Source organism: Lemur catta, chromosome 2 (genome assembly GCF_020740605.2).
Source record: "Lemur catta isolate mLemCat1 chromosome 2, mLemCat1.pri, whole genome shotgun sequence".
NCBI lineage: Eukaryota > Metazoa > Chordata > Mammalia > Primates > Lemuridae > Lemur > Lemur catta.
Window position 1 is genome coordinate 58,349,792 of NC_059129.1, and position 17,809 is coordinate 58,367,600.

At 35.5% G+C, this 17,809-nt stretch overlaps 1 long non-coding RNA gene across 1 annotated transcript; it reads right to left on the reverse strand.

Moving 5' to 3' along the window:
- Nucleotides 1-2,685: 2,685 nt before the first annotated feature.
- On the reverse strand, nt 2,686-16,845 carry LOC123632054. Its single transcript, XR_006733280.1, has 3 exons — nt 16,456-16,845; nt 16,315-16,360; nt 2,686-2,697 (listed from the first exon to the last, which is right to left on the reverse strand). It is a non-coding gene; the product is annotated as an uncharacterized LOC123632054 (long non-coding RNA).
- Nucleotides 16,846-17,809: the final 964 nt, after the last annotated feature.

Here is a 17,809-nt window from a genome sequence, read left to right on the forward strand (position 1 = left end):
AACTCTCTGGTGAAATAGATTTTTATGACTTTAAGTTGGAAAATTTGAGGGGATTTCCAGTTAACCTCAGGTCATTTTCCATGGTACTAGTTAGTACTTTCCAGCTAGCTGCACGTGCTCTCCAATTTTCTAAAAAATACACTGAATTCCTATCCCAGTAAATATTTCCATCTGGGAGTGCCATCATCTATCAAGAATGATGAATTATTAATAGAGGCAAAATGTTTGTGGAAAGTTGATAGGTAAAATAATCTAGTCCTCATTCCCTGATTATCAGTTTGCTGTACTCTAAGCAACGTGTCATACGAATATATAAATTTAGATGGCAACAAGGTTACACTATAGAGACTTCTTCACTTCTCAAGATAAACTGTTTTCCTTTTAAAAAATTAACTCTTTTAATGTTTAAAAATGTGCTTAACTTAACAAATATCCAAAAAAGCAATTTTACTAAGCTGTTTATTAAAGGCTCATTTTACCTGCTAATTAAGAATATGAATTTTTTTTAAAAGGAACATGAAAGAAATAGGTGCTTTATATTTTTGTATGAATACATTTCTGTGTTGTAAACATCCTTCTATTTGTATGTTTCCCACAAATAGAATAAAACTTCTTATGATACCTTTTTTTAAAGTTATTTTATTCTTAATTGACACACAAAAATTATACATATTTATGGGGTACAGTGTAGTGTTTTGATACATCTATACATTGTATAATGATGAATTCAAGGTAATAAGCTATTCATCACCTTAAACACTGATCATTTATTTATTTATTTGTGGTGAGAACATTCAAAATCATCTCTTCTAGCTATTAGGAAGTATACAGCATATTATTGTTAACTATAGTCACCCAACTGTGCAATGGAACACTAGAACTTATTCCTCCTATTTAACTGTAAAATGCCTTCTTGAAAATATGGGAAAATCAGCTTATATGCCCATGGTCCTTTTTAATAAAGAGCAAAATTTATTGTTTAAGCTTAAAAATCCTCATTCAGTTATTCAATAAGTATTTACTGAGGACCATACACTCTTCTAGGCATGGGGATATATCAGCAAATAAAACAAACTGACAAACTTGCCCTCATTGAACTTATATTCTAATTTGTGTTACCTAACAGCAAGAGGAAGATCTAGGAAACATTAAGATTTGGGCTCTAATCTTTACATTCCAGCTTATTCCCCTATTACCCATTTTAACTGTCTTGGCTTCACAGTTTTCCTTCTTATTAAATGATTGTTTTTTACCCACCTCATTTAGGTGTATTGACATTTAATTAGCAGTTTCGATACAGAAAACCATGTATGCAAAAGCATGTAAGAGGCATATGTGGGGTACACTGAGAGATAAGCCTTAAGGAGGTCTTAATCTTGCCCAGGGAGATGGCTGAGCTATTAAATATATAATGATGATAATTGCTGAACTGTGCAATTATCAGTTAGTTGAGTCTAACTACAAGAGAGAAATCAATGAGCACACTTGCCTGAGGGATGATTCAAGGAAAAGGTGAAACTTGGGCTGGTTCCCAAGTAATATTAAGATTAGGCAAGTAAGAAAAGTTTAGAGATGGGAATTGAAATGATGCAACTGGTGTACAATGATGAGGATTGCTTAATAAGGAATGGAAGAAATAATCAGCCAAGGAAAGGGCATGGAAAAATATCTGGGAGGCCTTAAAGTCCAAACAGAGGCTTTACAAAACATAGAGCCAGTGGAGGTCTCAAGCATGAAGGATAGATGCTGACAGTGCTGTCTTAGGAGGCTCTGTACTGGATGCCGATTTCCTGCAATAAATTTCTCTTAAGAATAAGCATGTCCTCAGGGGGATGGGCGGGACATGGACAATGTTTATAACCTGAACTTATGTACCCCCATGATGAGCTGAAATTAAAAAAAAAAAATCCATACCAAAAAAAAACACAAAAGAATAAGCATGTCCTGACATTGTCAGCCTCTTCTAGTGATCAAAAGCCTTCCCTTTCCAGACCTAGTGAACTGCTAAAGTCTTGGCAGAAGGGGAGAACCTACATACCAGAAGAAACCTATCATCATTGCACCTCTGGATCCTCCACCTGTACTTGTCAGGGAAGATCCAAAAAGTAAAACAAAGCTTTTTTCCCCTTTTTAGAGACAGGGTCTTGCTCTGTCACCCAGGCTAGAGTGCAGTGGCACAATCATCGCTCACTGCAGCCTCTAACTCAAACTCCTGGCCTCAAGTGATCCTCCTGCCTTGGCCTCCCAGAGTGCTGGGATTATAGGCATAAATCAACATGCCCAGCCAAGCAAAACTTTTAATTTAACCTTCCTCTTTCAAGCTAAAGACGAATAGCTTGGTCTTCAGTCATATTGTCATTCCATAAGACATGCCAAACTTGAAAAACTATGAAAATATAATTAATATATATTTGATACTTTAATATATTAGGTGCTTAGAGAAACTATCTTACCATATTTAGACTCAGAATAATGTGGTCAATCAGTTGGGAAGAGGTTTAACAGAAAATTCAAAATATAAATGACTCACATGAGCAAAAGTTTATTTTTCTCTTATGTACAAGAAGCCCAGAGGTGGGCAGTCGATGGTTGGTGTAGTGACTCCAGTCATCAGTGGTCTGGGCTCTTTCCATCCTTCAGCTCCACCATCCGAGAACCAGCTTCCATCTTTAAGGTTCAAAGCATGGCCCAAGACAGCTGCATCATACATACATTGCAGACAATAGGAATGAGAAAGGGGGAAAAGAGTAAATGTATCCTTCTCAGCTGAGTCTGCTCCCTTCGAACACCCTTCCTGAAGTCTCACACTGCACTGCGCTTACAGTTCACTGATTATGTGACTGTGTGACTGTCCAGGACTGGAAAAAGTAGACTTTCAGCAAGGTTCATTCCTATTAAAACTGAGCTCACTAAGTCTATAAAGCAAATGACTTTCAAAGTCTGAATACAAACTCTTTACAAATGGGAACAGAACAAAGTGAAAAATGCTAAGAGTGATAGTTAAAGAACAGGATCTAAGTATTTTCCCCAGGATTAGACAAGAAATCAAAATAAGAACCAGCTGTCAGAACTAGGCCTTTTCTTTTGCCTTATAAATTGCTGAAGTGTGTATTAACATACGCTTTACCCAGATTCTCCAAATATTAACATTCTACATCATTTGCTTTATATATCCATCTGATAATAAATTGCAGACATCATGCTCCTTTACCCCAAAATGCTTCAGTGTGTTTTTCCTAAATGCAAAGACATACTCTTATATAGCCACACCACAATTTTCAAAATCAGAAAGAGAAATTTAGTATTGATAAAATACTATATATAATCTACAGCCTTATTTAAATTTCTCCAATTACACCAATAACATCTTTTATAATAAAAGAAAATATCAGATCATGCCTTGCTTTTGTCTTATCTCTTTAATCTCCTTCAATATAGAATGGTTTCTCGTTCTTCCTTTTATAATATTGACAGGTATTTTGTAGTATAATTCTCAATTGTATTAGTTCTGTATTCCCTCCCCACAAGAGAAAAATAATGACTTTACAGTGGAGACAACTATCAGACACCATTTGACCAAGCAAGCAACATTAATACACTATTACCAGTGATGGCACAAGTTGAAATGATTTACCTTTTGATACAATGCAATTAGAACACCTAATTCCTGTCCTATTCCTGCCAAAAATGCATAACTGAATCTAATTTCATGTTTATTTCTTATAATATGATAAAACCATTCAAACAAAAAGACTCCTTTTTCAGACTTCCCTTGTCTATCCATTGTAATTGAAGGAGGAACCATGTGTGATTCTATAACGAGTACTGAGTTCAACCACCTTATTTACTTCAAGATCTAGATCATTTCCAAGAGAAGGGTGAGTGCTACGAAGAAAATGATGCTAAGTATTTTTTTCACTCATTATCGCATCTGGTTTCTAGGCTTTCTTAATTTCCTCCACTCTTTATATCTAAACAGTTGTGTTCTCACTATTTCTTTGTATGTAAAAATGTACACCCAGAATCTGAAAAGCTGAACAGGACATTTAGTTCCCATCTACTGTTCCAGAATTTGAAAAAGAAAATATTACTCATTGCATTATTTTTGAACCAATTCCTAAGGTTGATTTACACTTCTTCACTCTGATCAAAAGACAAAAAGCAGATTTTAAAGTATTCATTAAAATAAATTTTCTGTCTCTTTTCCCATGAATGCCTAATGGATTGTATTGCTATTATTTGCATAGAAAATGAAAGCGAAATCTTCCCCATTGTCTGATAGCAAACTATGCCAAAATTCAAATTTTCAGAGCCATATGAAGTCTCATTCCTCATGAAACCCAAGCTACATAACAGTGAAAAGAAACATGTTTACTGTATTGACATTTATTATCTTCCTTCATCATAGTTCATTCATTTGTTTCACTTTGTATTTGATTAATCTGGAATGTCTGATTTTAATTACAGATTTCCTTTATACACAACTTTTAAAATATTATGTTTAATATAATTTAACCCTAACTTCAAATCCTGTGGACAGAGAATGTCAACAGCTTCTATTATAATAATTGTCCTTTTACAGATTATATGAATAATGATCTAGCAAAGGGGCAAGTGAAACCCACTGAGAAAAAATAATCAAAGAGGTAAAAGCCAACATAAATCAGTAAGTAAACATAGAGCCAGCTGGACTTTCTTCCAAAACAGCATAGTCTACTCCCAAATGATAAAACTGATGCCTCTCACTACATGGACTTGAGATAGTCCCCTAACCCTGCCATTCTTCCCATTTTCTCTACTTAACAAATATGATAACCAAGCCTCTCCTATATTAGTTCAACTAGATGTAATTCCCCACAAAATTGTTATGGGAAATCAGTAGAATATATTTTTAACATATTTGTAGTGAACCGCATATGAAATTTCATATCCAGGCTTTAGGATTTTGTGACAATTTCTCTAAAATATTATTTTTAAGTAATTAAGTGATAGTAAAGCAAAGGTGGTGTTTTGCTGCATTTTTCATCAGCTCATTCTATACGTAATATTTGAGTGAGTTATACTTCTTAACAAAAAATATTTGATTAAATCTGTGGGCTAATTAATCCATCATCCTATGCACATTTCTGGTGACCCAGGAAAATAAGTAATGGTTTGTTATTTTCTTGTTGCTGTTTTTTAATCTCCCACCAAATGAAATTATTGGCTCACTGAAGAAACTACTAGATGCCCTTTGGAGGTGTGGACTGACTCCTTAGAACCAGCCTGAAAGGGAAGATGACAAACGTTTCCACGTGTGGGGAGATCCCCAGCTCCTCTGCTCAGAGCCCCTCCTGTCTCTGGTTGCCTCCCCGCTGGCTTGCACACAAAGGCTTCAGGTCCCGTGTTCAGGTGGGTCAAGCTGAATTCAATTCACCTTGAGTAATGTCACTGGTTTTAGAGCTTTAGAATGTAACTATGGAAAGTATCAATCAAACACATATTGCAATATCATTAATATGGTTTCTTGACTGCATTTGGGCAGGGCTTCTTTATTCTTTCGCAATGCCTGGCACCTATTCTTCCTGTGCCTTTCTTTGTGTTTTCTCTCTCCTCTGATTTCTCTCAGTTTTAGCTGTACATTTGCCTTCTCCTAGAAACCTTCTCTGATTAAAATCATGCTCTTACTAGTACTGGCTTTCTCTCCAATCCATTTCCCTTTTAGGCTGGATCAGACATTTCTATATATAAATGGGTTTCAGCCTCACATGCATTGCTTCCTTAATTAAATACATATTCCCAAAGGACAAAGGAATTGGATTTAGACTTCTTATCATCTCCAGATCCTACAGTGGCTGGTGCAGCACATGAATTCATACAATTAACACAAACACTTACACCATTACCTGGCACAGAGAAACACTTTGTAAGTATTAGTTATCATTGTCACTACCTAAGGTGCTCAATACAAGCAAGAGGAATCTAATAAATGTTTGTATATTAATACAGTTTATTCATATATTTGATTTTAATTGTTGAGATTTATTCTCCCATGTTTAAGTAATAGGAAGTTAGACATATTTGAAAGCTGCATGATATGAAGAGAAACAGTGAATTCATAGTACTACTACTCTGAATTATAAAAGTTCACAAACTACCATCATGGCAAAATTATAATCTGATTCAATCAAACACAGTACTTCATAATCATTATGTTTCTGTCCTCAGAAGAAAGAGGAGATACTGTATCAATCATCACGAAACTTTTAAGAGAATCTGTAAATTTTAATGTGTGTGTGTCAGAGTGTTATTGTATCCTTTTAACCAATACACCTGAGAAATTAAAGAGAAAGATGCTGAAGTCATTTCTGATGGTGAAAGTTAGTAGGAGATTGCAGAAGCACGTTGTATGAAGGGAAAGAACTAAGAATTAGAAGTAGAAGAACCGTGGTTTTGTCCCAACCCAGCCATTCATGACCTTAGGCAAGTCACGTCACTTTCCTGAGCCCTAACTCTCTCCTATGTAAAATGAAGGGCCTGCTATCATGATTCCTTATGTTCCTCCCTGTTCTAACCCTGGGCTTCTATAGTTCTCACACAGAAGTTAGAACTAATTGTTCAACCCAGTTCTGCTTTCTTAGACTTGACTGAATTTAGTTGAAGGGCAATCTGTATTGAATAACATATTCAATTTATACTAAAAATATAAAATGTATCACTCTAAAACTACATTATATAATTTTTTCTCTCAGATATTGCAGGAAAAAAGAGAGAGAGATTACCAGTACTGAGTCTTCTTTCATGTTCTTATGTACCCTAGACTTGACCAAAGATTATCATTTAAGGTCTCTTAGAAAATTACAAAGTCACTCCAAAAATATCCTTTGTTAATAGTTGTTGGTAGCTGGGGAAGGTTAGACAAGCAAACCCTAGACCGGGATTTCTCAGCCTCTGCCCTGTTGGCGTGGTGATAGTTCTTTGTTGTGGAAGCTGTGCTACTCACTGTTTAATGTCTAGCACCATTTCTGGCCTCTTCCCACTAGATGCCAGTAGCACCACCACCACCACCCCCAGCCCAATTGTGACAACTAAAAAATGTCTCCACACATTTCCAAATACCCTCTGAAGATCAAGATCACCCACCTCCATGTCAAGACCACTGCCTAGATGGAAAGGCAACAGCCTGCTACATGCTCTATGTTCTTCTCTCTTTCAATTTTTATACTTTCTCCATTCATCTTTCTTTCCTTTCCTCTCCATTTAATTTCTTTTTCCTCCTCTGTTTATTCTACTTTTTTGCCTGTCTCTATTGCATGCGATTTAGTTTGCCATTGTCCAAACCACTGACCTGTGGAAATCAGAGAAAAGCTAACTCTGGGCCTTGACAATTCCCCATAGAATGGCTACAAGGCTGAGAAGACAGATTTGAAGTCAAATTTAGGCTCAAATCTTTTTTCTGTCATATACCAATTCTATAACAATTGATGAAAGGTGCTTAATCTCCTTGGGCCTTGGTTTCCTTATCTGAAAAACTGTAGTAATTGTGCCTTTTTCATAGACCTTGTGGAGATGAAGTTAAGTGAGCTAAAGGATTGAATGTGCTTAGTTAAGGGCATGGGATATGATGAGGTCTTACTAGGTGGTAGCTAATTATTTAATAATATTAGGCTACCAGGGAGGAGGAAGCTATACTCCAGTCACAGTAAAGAGATTTTCGGAGTAGAAGAGCCCATAATAGAAATTAAAGCATTGTTGTTAGCTGTCAAAAAAGGTAGACTCTAATCAGTCGAAAGAAAATAAATGTGGAGCAAAGGACAGAGTTAATGATGATGATCCTGTGTGCCTTTCTGCCCAGTTAAATCCACAAATTGCTAATTTAATTGAAGTATCTGGAATGTGACCATTTCACATTGGAGCAACTGCATTTATTCTCAGATATAAGTTGATATTATTAGAGAATATTAATATAATGATCATTCCAAAAGAAATGTTGTTCTTCTGTTAAGAAAAGAAAACAAATGTTGCTTGGGAATAATAGTTTAATCACTCAATACTACATGAATAAACATTTTAAGACACTCTGATTTCAAAAGACTACAGCTGATATTCTGCTTTTCTTCAGGTTTAATGTGACTAGAAGGCCCTGAAACTCTGGTCTCCTTTTTTATCCAAAGTCTTTATTTATTTATTTATTTTTAGTCATTTGAATACAAGGTCACTTTGGAGCCAATAACATCACATTATCACATTCTCTAAAATTGTGTTCCTCATTTTCTAGTACTGTCCCCATAACTGGAACTGAAATGAAAAGTACTTGCAAAAATATCATCAAGGTCATTGATAAGAAAGACCCATTACCCCTAGATACCAGGTTAAGAATAAACCATGGTCAGACTTTCATTGTGAAAATCAGAAAATTTTCTGCCAAGTAAAACTAGAAGTTCTGGGACAGATTCTTTCCAGTATCTCCAAGTAGTTGACTAGCTGCTGCCTGATGCCGCTCCCTCCCCGAGCTGTATTTTCACAGGAAGAGGGATTAGAAAAGTAGTCATTCAACATGCACAAAAACTCAGTCACAAAATCCAGCCTGTGGATTCTGGGTCTCAGAACAAATAGAACCTCCCTATACACACGTATATGCATTTAATTTACTGTTCGCTAATCACAATTTTATTAAAGAAAAACTACTAATCAAAAAAAGCAAAATTTTTCAGAACTAGAGCATCTAAGCACTAGATAGACTGTAATAAGTTACTTAGGCTTTAACTTTGAAACTAAAATATGACTAAGTATAGTTTCATAGTCAAGGTCACAGACTCTTCATATCCTGTAATGTTTCATTTCCTTTACTAAGACAGTATTCTTTCTGAGCAATTTCTTTCTCTGATTCGTCTTTTTATATGCATAATGCATTATAAAAAAATTAGGCACTTTATACATATTGAGAGAATGAGTCCCACAAAGATATCAGAAGCTGCAAAATATGGCCTAACTCAAGTTCCAATTTCCATTCCCTGGAAACTTTCAAATAGTTTTCATGCGGAAAATGTCATATTTCATGTATTCACCAAAATTCTCAAGAAAACCAGTAAGAGAGGACAAAAAAGTGACTGCCCATGCTTAGTTGGATCTTAAAATAGTTTTTTAGTTTTTGTTTATGTCGTGGTGGTGAAGTTAATAAAAATATTTTATAATACAGCAGGAAAAGATCATTCTTCATAATTTCTTTACAAATGCTAGTGAAAGTTTTATAAAGAATCTTCACATTCCTCTGCAATTAAGGAGAGACTTGGAAAGGATTGCTTCTCTTGAGTTGTATGCTTATTTAAATCACTTAAAGATTTTTGAAACTCCTTCAAATGGAGTCTAGCTTTGACTATGATCATTGGATAAATCTGCAAAGGATTTATTTCTTTTAGGGAGCAAACAAATGTCCCCCCAAACATGATTGCAAATAAAAGCCTAAAAGTCCCTTCATCCATACCCTAAATAAATTTCCTTTTCTTCATTCTATAAAGCCAACCACGGAAATCCTATTAAATATGGAAATAAAAGGTAATAATGACAGAAGCAAAACAGAGACTGACAGACCAATAAAGCTATTGAGTATAATTACTGTGATGTTGTTCCTGCTAATAGAAAGCGGGTAATTTATACATTACATGGACATGGGCCCAATAAAAGTGTACAACTCCTCAACCAGATAATACTTATACAGATGCAGTAATAATGGAATCTTCCACATATGTCTCTGAATGCCAGTCCTTTACAAATGGTTAATCAACTGAACTCACAATGCAATAGCAAGCTGAGCACCTGTGGTAGAATCCCAACATCTTGGTGTTGTAAAGGACCTCCTGCCCAGTGTTATATAGTCAGACCTCCTGCCTCAGCATTAGCCCATCCTGGACAGAGGTCATCAAGGCTCTGCTTGCATCCTGCGGGGGCTGGCAGTTCACCACAATCAAAGCTTTTTCCAGTACTATGAATTTTTAGAAATTTTTTTCTCACACTGAGTTAAATCTGCCTCTTGGTAATATCCCTCTATTGATCTTATCCTGTATCTTTAGAGCAAAAGAGAATGATTTCACCTAAAATTCTTTGAAGACATTTGAGCCAGCCATTTTCCTATATACTGACAATATATTACAGCAGTGAACAAGACAAATGCTGACTTATTCCTTAGTCTACTCCTCCTTCCCCAAGACCATCATCAAATACTGGAAGACAGCATTCACATCCCCAAGTTTTCTCTGTTCTAGTGTGACAATCCCAGTCTTCCCAACTCTTTCTCCCTGGGCATGACTTCCAGGACTTTCTTTAATCTGATCGCTTTTTTTTTTAAAGACATTTTAGTTTGTCAGTGATAGCCTTAAAGCAAGCTGCCCCAATTGGATACAAATCCCAAAATTCAGTTTGAATAGCATAAAGACCTGTAGGATTGCAACTTCTCTGCACTTGAACCAGGATTGCAATCTGGAATTTCATGCACTGTATAGGTCTATCAGTCTCAAAAAATTGTAGGGAATAATGCTGATGTGGTTACTATGTTCCAGAAACTATAAGGACCCTGAGTGTGGAAAACTATGGGTACTGTCTTGTCTTCTTCTGTCAGTCTATTAGCCCCCTTCACATACGTATTTTCGTTACTATTATCTTTGTTAAAGTATAACTTTTGGAATTTATTCCAGAGTATTAGCCTATCAAAATATTTTTGAATCTTCATCCTATAATCCAATGTATTGACTATTCTCCCGAATGTTTAACACCTTAAAATATCTTCTAATTCTTCTTCCAACATTCTTCTAACATTTTTTTTAATATTAGAAAGAATAAGACCAAGGGCAAAGTCCTGTGGCAAACTAACTATTGAAGCTACTGACTCAAACTTGTTTTCATTAATTAACAACCTCTTTGGAAGAGAATTACTGAAATAGCTGCAAATCTGATATGGAAACACTAGCTATAACATACTGAGTGGTTGCCCTGTATGGGAGGTCATGATAAGCATTTTTATATATATTATCTCATTTAATTTTTATGACCATTCCTATGCAATGGATATTGTCATGTACATATTTTGTATAAGGAATATATTTCATATAAAGAATATATCCCATGTAAGGAAATATGTTTCATACAAAGAAATTGAGGCTCAGGGGGGTAGGTAATTTTCCCAATGTCCAAGAAAGTAAGTGGCAGATCTTACTTTCTGTAAGTACATATCAGTACTACTCCAAAGCTCATGTCTTAATCAGAATGCAGGACTGCCTCCAAATACCAAGATGTCACTCAACCCAGATAGGGGAGACAATGAGAAACTTTTGAAATATTTCCACGAGCTACAGATACATTGTGTTTCCAATATTCAGTCTAGTAAATCTATAACAAAAGAAAATGAGAACACATAGAATGATCTGTTCTTCCTGAATCCATGCTGGTTCCCAGGGATCTCTTCTCTCTCTACCAGAGTTTTTGACAAACTGCCCTTTGACAACTGAAACTATCATTTTCCTGAAGAAATAATAGTATGATTCCCCAAATGTAGTTTCTAGTATCCATATTTTCCCCCTTGCTGAAAAATTAAGTGTTTTCCAGCCTTTGCTATTGGACATTGCTTCCCTTCTGCATACTTTACCAAAGATTACTAACCATAATTTCAAGATTACAAATGCAAACTCTTTTGGTTTATTAAGATGTAATTTTTCTAGACTTAGCTGATCGAATCTCTCAAAATGCCTATTAAGTATTAGCTATTAAAATTATTTCCTCTTCCCTTAAGTTATATGCCATGGTCTGAATATTTGTGTCCCTCCAAAACTCGCATGTTGAAATCTAACCCCCAAAATCTTGGTATTAAGAGGTGGGGCCTTTGAGAAGTGACTAGGTCATGAGTAGATCCCTGGTGAATGGGATTAGTTTCCTTATAAAAGAGGCTGGAGGGAGCTTGTTTGTCCCTTTTGCCCTCCTACCATGTGAGGACACCATCTATCAGGAACAGGCCCTCACTAGACACTGAATCTACTGGCTGCTTGACTGGGACTTCCCAGTTTCCAGAACTATGAGCAACAAAATTCTGCTTTTCATAAATTACCCAGTCTAAGGGACTTTTTTTGGCTGTACATGTGAACTTACGTTTACTGTGAACAAACAAAAAAAAAGGGAGGGAGAAAGGGAAAGAGAAAATAGTCAGAAACTATATATAAGGTTAAAACTTTACAGTATCTTATATTCTGCCTTAATGGCAGCATAATTAATAGGAACAAATGGCCGTCTTGCTGCCTGCCACAACCAGAAGGCATTTTTGCAGACGTATAAGGTATTTTGTTATAACAGACCCAACAAACTATATTATTTTAAAAAATTTTTTAATTTCAAAATATTAAGGAAGTACAAATGTTTGTGTTATATGGATGCCTTGTATAATGCTTAAGTCAGGGTTTTCAGGGTGCCCATGACCAGAATAGTGTTCATTGTACCTGATACGTAAGTTTTTACCCCTTAATTCCCCACTCTTCCTGTTTCTTGGTTTCCAGTATCTTTTACACCTCTTTGCACTCATGTGTGCTCATCATTTAGCTCCCAATTGTTAGTGAGAATATGTGGTGTTTGTTTTTCCATTCCTGAAATATTTCACTTAGGATAATGGACTCTAGTTCCATGAAAGTTGCTGCACAAGACATTATTTCATTCCTTTTTATAGTTGAGCAGTACTCCATGTGTATGTATGTATGTACCACATACATACCACATTTTTTGTCACCTCATGAATTGATGGGCTCTTAAATTGAATCCACATCTTTGCAGTTGTGAATTGTAGTGCCTTTGGGTGCAGGTGTTTTTTTGTTTTTTTTTTTTTATTGTTGTTGCTGTTGTTGTTTTTGTTTTTTATAAAATGACTCTTTTCCTTTGGGTAGATACCCAGTAGTGGGATTGCTGGATTGAATGGTAAGTACATTTATTTCTTTGAGAATCTCATTACTGCTTTCCATAGAGGTTGTATTAATTTTCAGTCCTACCAACAGTGTATAAGTGTTCCTTTCTCTCTGCACCCATCCCAGGATCTATTGTTTTTTGACTTTTTATAATGGACATTCTGATGGGGGTAAGGTGGTATCTCATTTTGGTTTTAATTTGTATTTCCCTGATGATTAGTGATGTGGAACATTTTTTCATATTTTTATTTGTCATTTGTTTACCTTCCTTTGAAAAACTTCTGTTCATGCATTTTGTCCACTTTTTAACGGAGTTGTTTGGTTTTTCCTTGCTGATTTGTTTGATTTCTTTGTAGATTCTAGATATTAGCCCTTTGTCATGTGTATAGTTTGCAAATATTTTCTCCCATTCTGTAGTTTGTCAATTCGCTCTGTTGATTATTTCCCCTGCTGTGCAGAAACGTTTTAATTTAATCAAGTCCTATTTATTTTTGTTATTACTATATTTGCCTTTGGGGTCTTAGTCATAAATTCTTTGCCTAGGCTAATGTCTAGAAGAGTTTTTCCCACATTTTCTTTTGAAATCTTTATGGTTTCATGCCTTACATTTAAGTCTTTTATTCATTTTGAATTAATTTTTGAATATGGCAAGAGATAGGGATCCTGTTTCACTCTTCTGTATGTGGCTATCCAGTTTTCCTAGCACCATTTATTGAATACAGCTTCCTTTCCCCAGTGTATGTTGTCTCCTTTGTCAAAGATCAGATGGTTGTAGGTAGACAGTTTTGTTTCTGGGTACCCTATTCTGTTCCATTGGTCTATGTCTCTACTTTTATACCAGTACCATGCTGTTTTAGTTACTATAGCCTTGTAGTATAATTTGAAGTCAGGTAATTTGATGCTTTCAGATTTGTTCTCTTTGCTTTAGATTGCTTAACAAACTATATTGTTATCCTTTCTTTGTTTGTTTTCTTCTAAGGTCATATTCTTAAGAATTTCTCTGTGATGAGCATTTATCAAAAGATTGGGGCTAATTCTCTTAAATTCTTCTGCAGAGGGTCTCAGAGAGCTAAGATTTTGCTGCAACATGTTCAGAAAGAACACTTTCATTTAATTTTTTCATTAGTTACTATTTTATGCTTTCATAAATGCCATAAAGTCCACTTTTAAGAAAAAGTCTCAAATACCATCCAGTAAATTTTCCTCATTTTGTAAATGAGAGAATTGAGAACTAAAAAGGTCAAAGGACTTGCCCAAGGGAACATAGCTAGTAAGTGAAAAAACTGTTCTGTGTTAATGAAATAAAAGTCATAAAATGAACATCCTCCTCTATTTTTATCAAAATGCAATATTGTGAATTTTAGGAAGCAGTTCCAATGTAATGCTAATTTCTCCCAAATGTCCCTTGTACTTATGAGACACTTCAGCTCTGATGTTATACATTGTGTGTGTTTATTCATGCTTTAAAGGTTATATTTCTGCTCTACATCTTTCCAAGTCTTTATTTGCAAATTCTTTTTTCCCTCACAGATGTGTATTGGTCTATTGGTTGCATTTTGAAACCAAATTGTTTAGTGTTCTCACCCTTTGAGATTGCTCCTTCTTAAAGCAATAATATGGAAAATGTACACAGTGATGAAAGTACCTGTCCTCTTGCATTAGTCATGGCAGAGGAGTTACACACCTCTCACATTTTGTACGTGAAATACCCACTGGTATTGAAAACAATATGGCTGTTTGCATCATTTACTTCAGCCCCTCATCTTCCATTCCTTAATCGAGTTATCTACAGGAGATAGAAATTTTAAAACTGTCTCCTTGACCACTTCATACCTCCACAATTAAATGGAAAATCCTTAGTACTTGAGAATATCTAAAATATATAATAAAATTACTATTGCTCCTCAAAAGTCCAAGAGAAAGGAGAAGTTTTCACAGTTACAGTTATTTTTATTCTCACAAATGATTTCAAGTTGGCATCGCTATACAAATTCACAGATGTACCATTAGCCACATATTATGGTTAAAGTAAGAAATATTGTTTCCTTTTCAGGACTTGCCTCAACCTGTACAAATATGAAGAGTCAATCCAGAGATAACTCTACCCACATTTACTTTTTAAAACACTCTTGTGCAAACATTAGTCCCTCCTATTTTGTTTCCTCGTACTGAGTCATTGAAACCTATGTGGTATCAAAGCCCTATAAATCTGAGGGCAAGTGCTTGAACTGTAGTTTCACACATTCGACAGTAATTTTTCTAAACTGATGTTAAAAATGCATAACAAAGCTTCCCCAAAAATATAATCATGAGAAAGCTTCAGGACAGAAAGGTGGTAGGAAAATAAGGAGTCAGATGCCACAATAAAAGTGTTGTCATGTCTTGTTAATCAACTTGGTGGACAAATAATGCTTTTGATGCATAAGAGATGGAGCAGTATCTAAGTTTGTTGAAGTCAGTCAGTGCTTCCTTCTCTCTCTCTCTCTGTTTTCCTTTTCCTATTTATAAATCCAGGGCAAAAATAGCCCTGAAAAACTTAATAATTCAAAAATATTGCCTTCTTAATTTCAGAAGGAAGCAAGATAGCATCATGGCACTGTGGGAAAGTGCTGAGTAGACAGAAGACCTACATTGGGGTTCCCGCCTCCACTTTCTAACCCAGAGCTTATGCAAGTTCCTGGTTGATGGAAGCCTTCATTTTCTTGACACTTAGCTCAGTGTTTCGAGATGATAAGGAGAAATTAAATTGTTTACAAAGCAATAGCATCACATATATTCTTTCATAGGTGTTATTTTAATGAATTTTCACAATCATTTCCATGTCATAGCTCAGGACACTGAACTTCAGGCTATTACATAGAATGGGAAGAGCCAGGGCCCAAAATTAACACAATAATCCTAATTTTAAGTCTTGGCTTTTTCTACTTTATTGTTTTTGTGTTTTGAGTAGATAGAAAAGGAAACCCAAGGAGACTATAATGGAAAAAGAAAAGGTGGTCCAGCAGGCATCTACAAGGGGATCTAGCTCATGAAGCCTTAACCCATAGATGCCAAGGTGAGAAATAGTGGAAGCAAGGAAGTCAAAGAAATTTAGATAATTCATAATTAGATTTTTGAGAGAAAGGAGAAAGAAGACATGAGCGTCGTAATAGTTGACCTTGATTTAATGTAATGATATTTTTCTGTAACATTAAAAAAAAAAGTCATAAACTTAGTCCGAAAACCGCCAGCAGAGGGCTTCATGCTGGCTGAAATGCTTTCGATTATTGGCTCGTACCCTTATTGAATAATATCCCCTCTTTCTGAGGCAAGAAAAAGAGAAGGGTACTAATAACTCTCTTCTTTGCTGTTATAAGCCGAAATAAATACATATGAAAAGGGAAAATACAATTATAACTACCTGGGATGTCTCAGGTTTGGTTCCACCTAGCGAGCGTGTGTGAGTCCTGAATAAGAAACACGGGCAGAAGGCAGAACGCAATGATGATGAAAATGCCATTTTACTCGTTTAATTCCCTTCGAAATCCAGAGTTTGTTTTACCTTTGCGTTTGCACTGTATTGAGTTCTTGCGGGAATCTTTTCCTGTGTCACGTGATTGGGTGTTACCGCGAAATGCACTAGAAAGTAAGAGCAAGAGAGGCCGGCTCAAGTTAGTAGAGGCTGGGCATTTATTTGTACATTTTTTTGAGGCCTTTAAACATTTGGGATGCTGAAACAACCGTTTCTAAAATGAGTGGATATAATAAGAACTGAACTTTTCAAATGCTCTTCGTAGTAACAGGTTTTGGAGAACCGAAAGAAATCCGCAAAAAAAGAAAGCGAGCGGCCGCGCGGAGTTTGCTTCTACAAAATCCCAACAGAGGGCGCTGTTGCCCGTTCAATGACTTAAGGAACTCTCCCTGGGAAAGGTTTACCTTGCAATTTTTAGGATTTTTCGAATAATGCCCACGTTAAAAAATTAACTAGGGCTTTAATTATCCTTATGTATTTTGGGGGTATCTCTCTATATATATACGTGTTTACGTGGATATAATTTTAGGTTTATGCTTCAATCTTAATAAAACCAGATTTATTCCGTTTTCCTAAAGAATTTAAATAAATGTTAACCAAATATTTTACGTTTCTACTTTTAAAAATACCTAATATTAGCATAAAATAAAATTACATATGAAAAATTTAAATTATACATATATAAGGCTATAAAAGTCATACTAACACAAGTTTTAAAAATAGTTTTATATTAATACATAAAATTATCCCTCCCGGGTTGTTTTGTTTTGTTAAACCTTAGGGTTTGTTTATTTTAGACTAATAAATTATTTACCAAAAAGAGATTTTAAAGTGTGAAAAGCACTTAAAGAAAAAAATAAGATTTTTCCAAATGCATTTTATTTGGGTTGTAGTGATCCTTAGGTAATAAAGATAATAGAGTTATTGATTTGAAAGGGAGAAGATAATTATTCTCATTAATAAATTTGTGTCTGGAGAATCTGAATTTCAGAGTCTATAATATTTATTTTTCAATGTATAGATCTTGGACTGGTTTTAGTTCTAGAAGGGGGGGCTGGGGGAGGAACCCATTTTAAGTCCTACCACACAATAAGGTCAGGAAGAATGCCTTCCTCCCATCTCCTAACTAGCTCTGGGGGCAAAAAGGAAAATCTTTGCTCTTGCTCCTGGTGGAAAATCTGTATAGATTCTGTATGATTTCAGGTTAATATTTAAAGGAAAGGAAGAATGGAGGAAAGGAAGGGCGGATGGAGGGAGAGAAGAAGGGAGGGAAGAAGAGAGGGATGGAAGGACGGGAGGGAAGAGGAAAGAGGAAGGGAAAGGCAAAACCAAAAAAATAGGACTGGAAATGAAAAAAGGGTTTCTTTCTGAAGTTCCTTCTAAA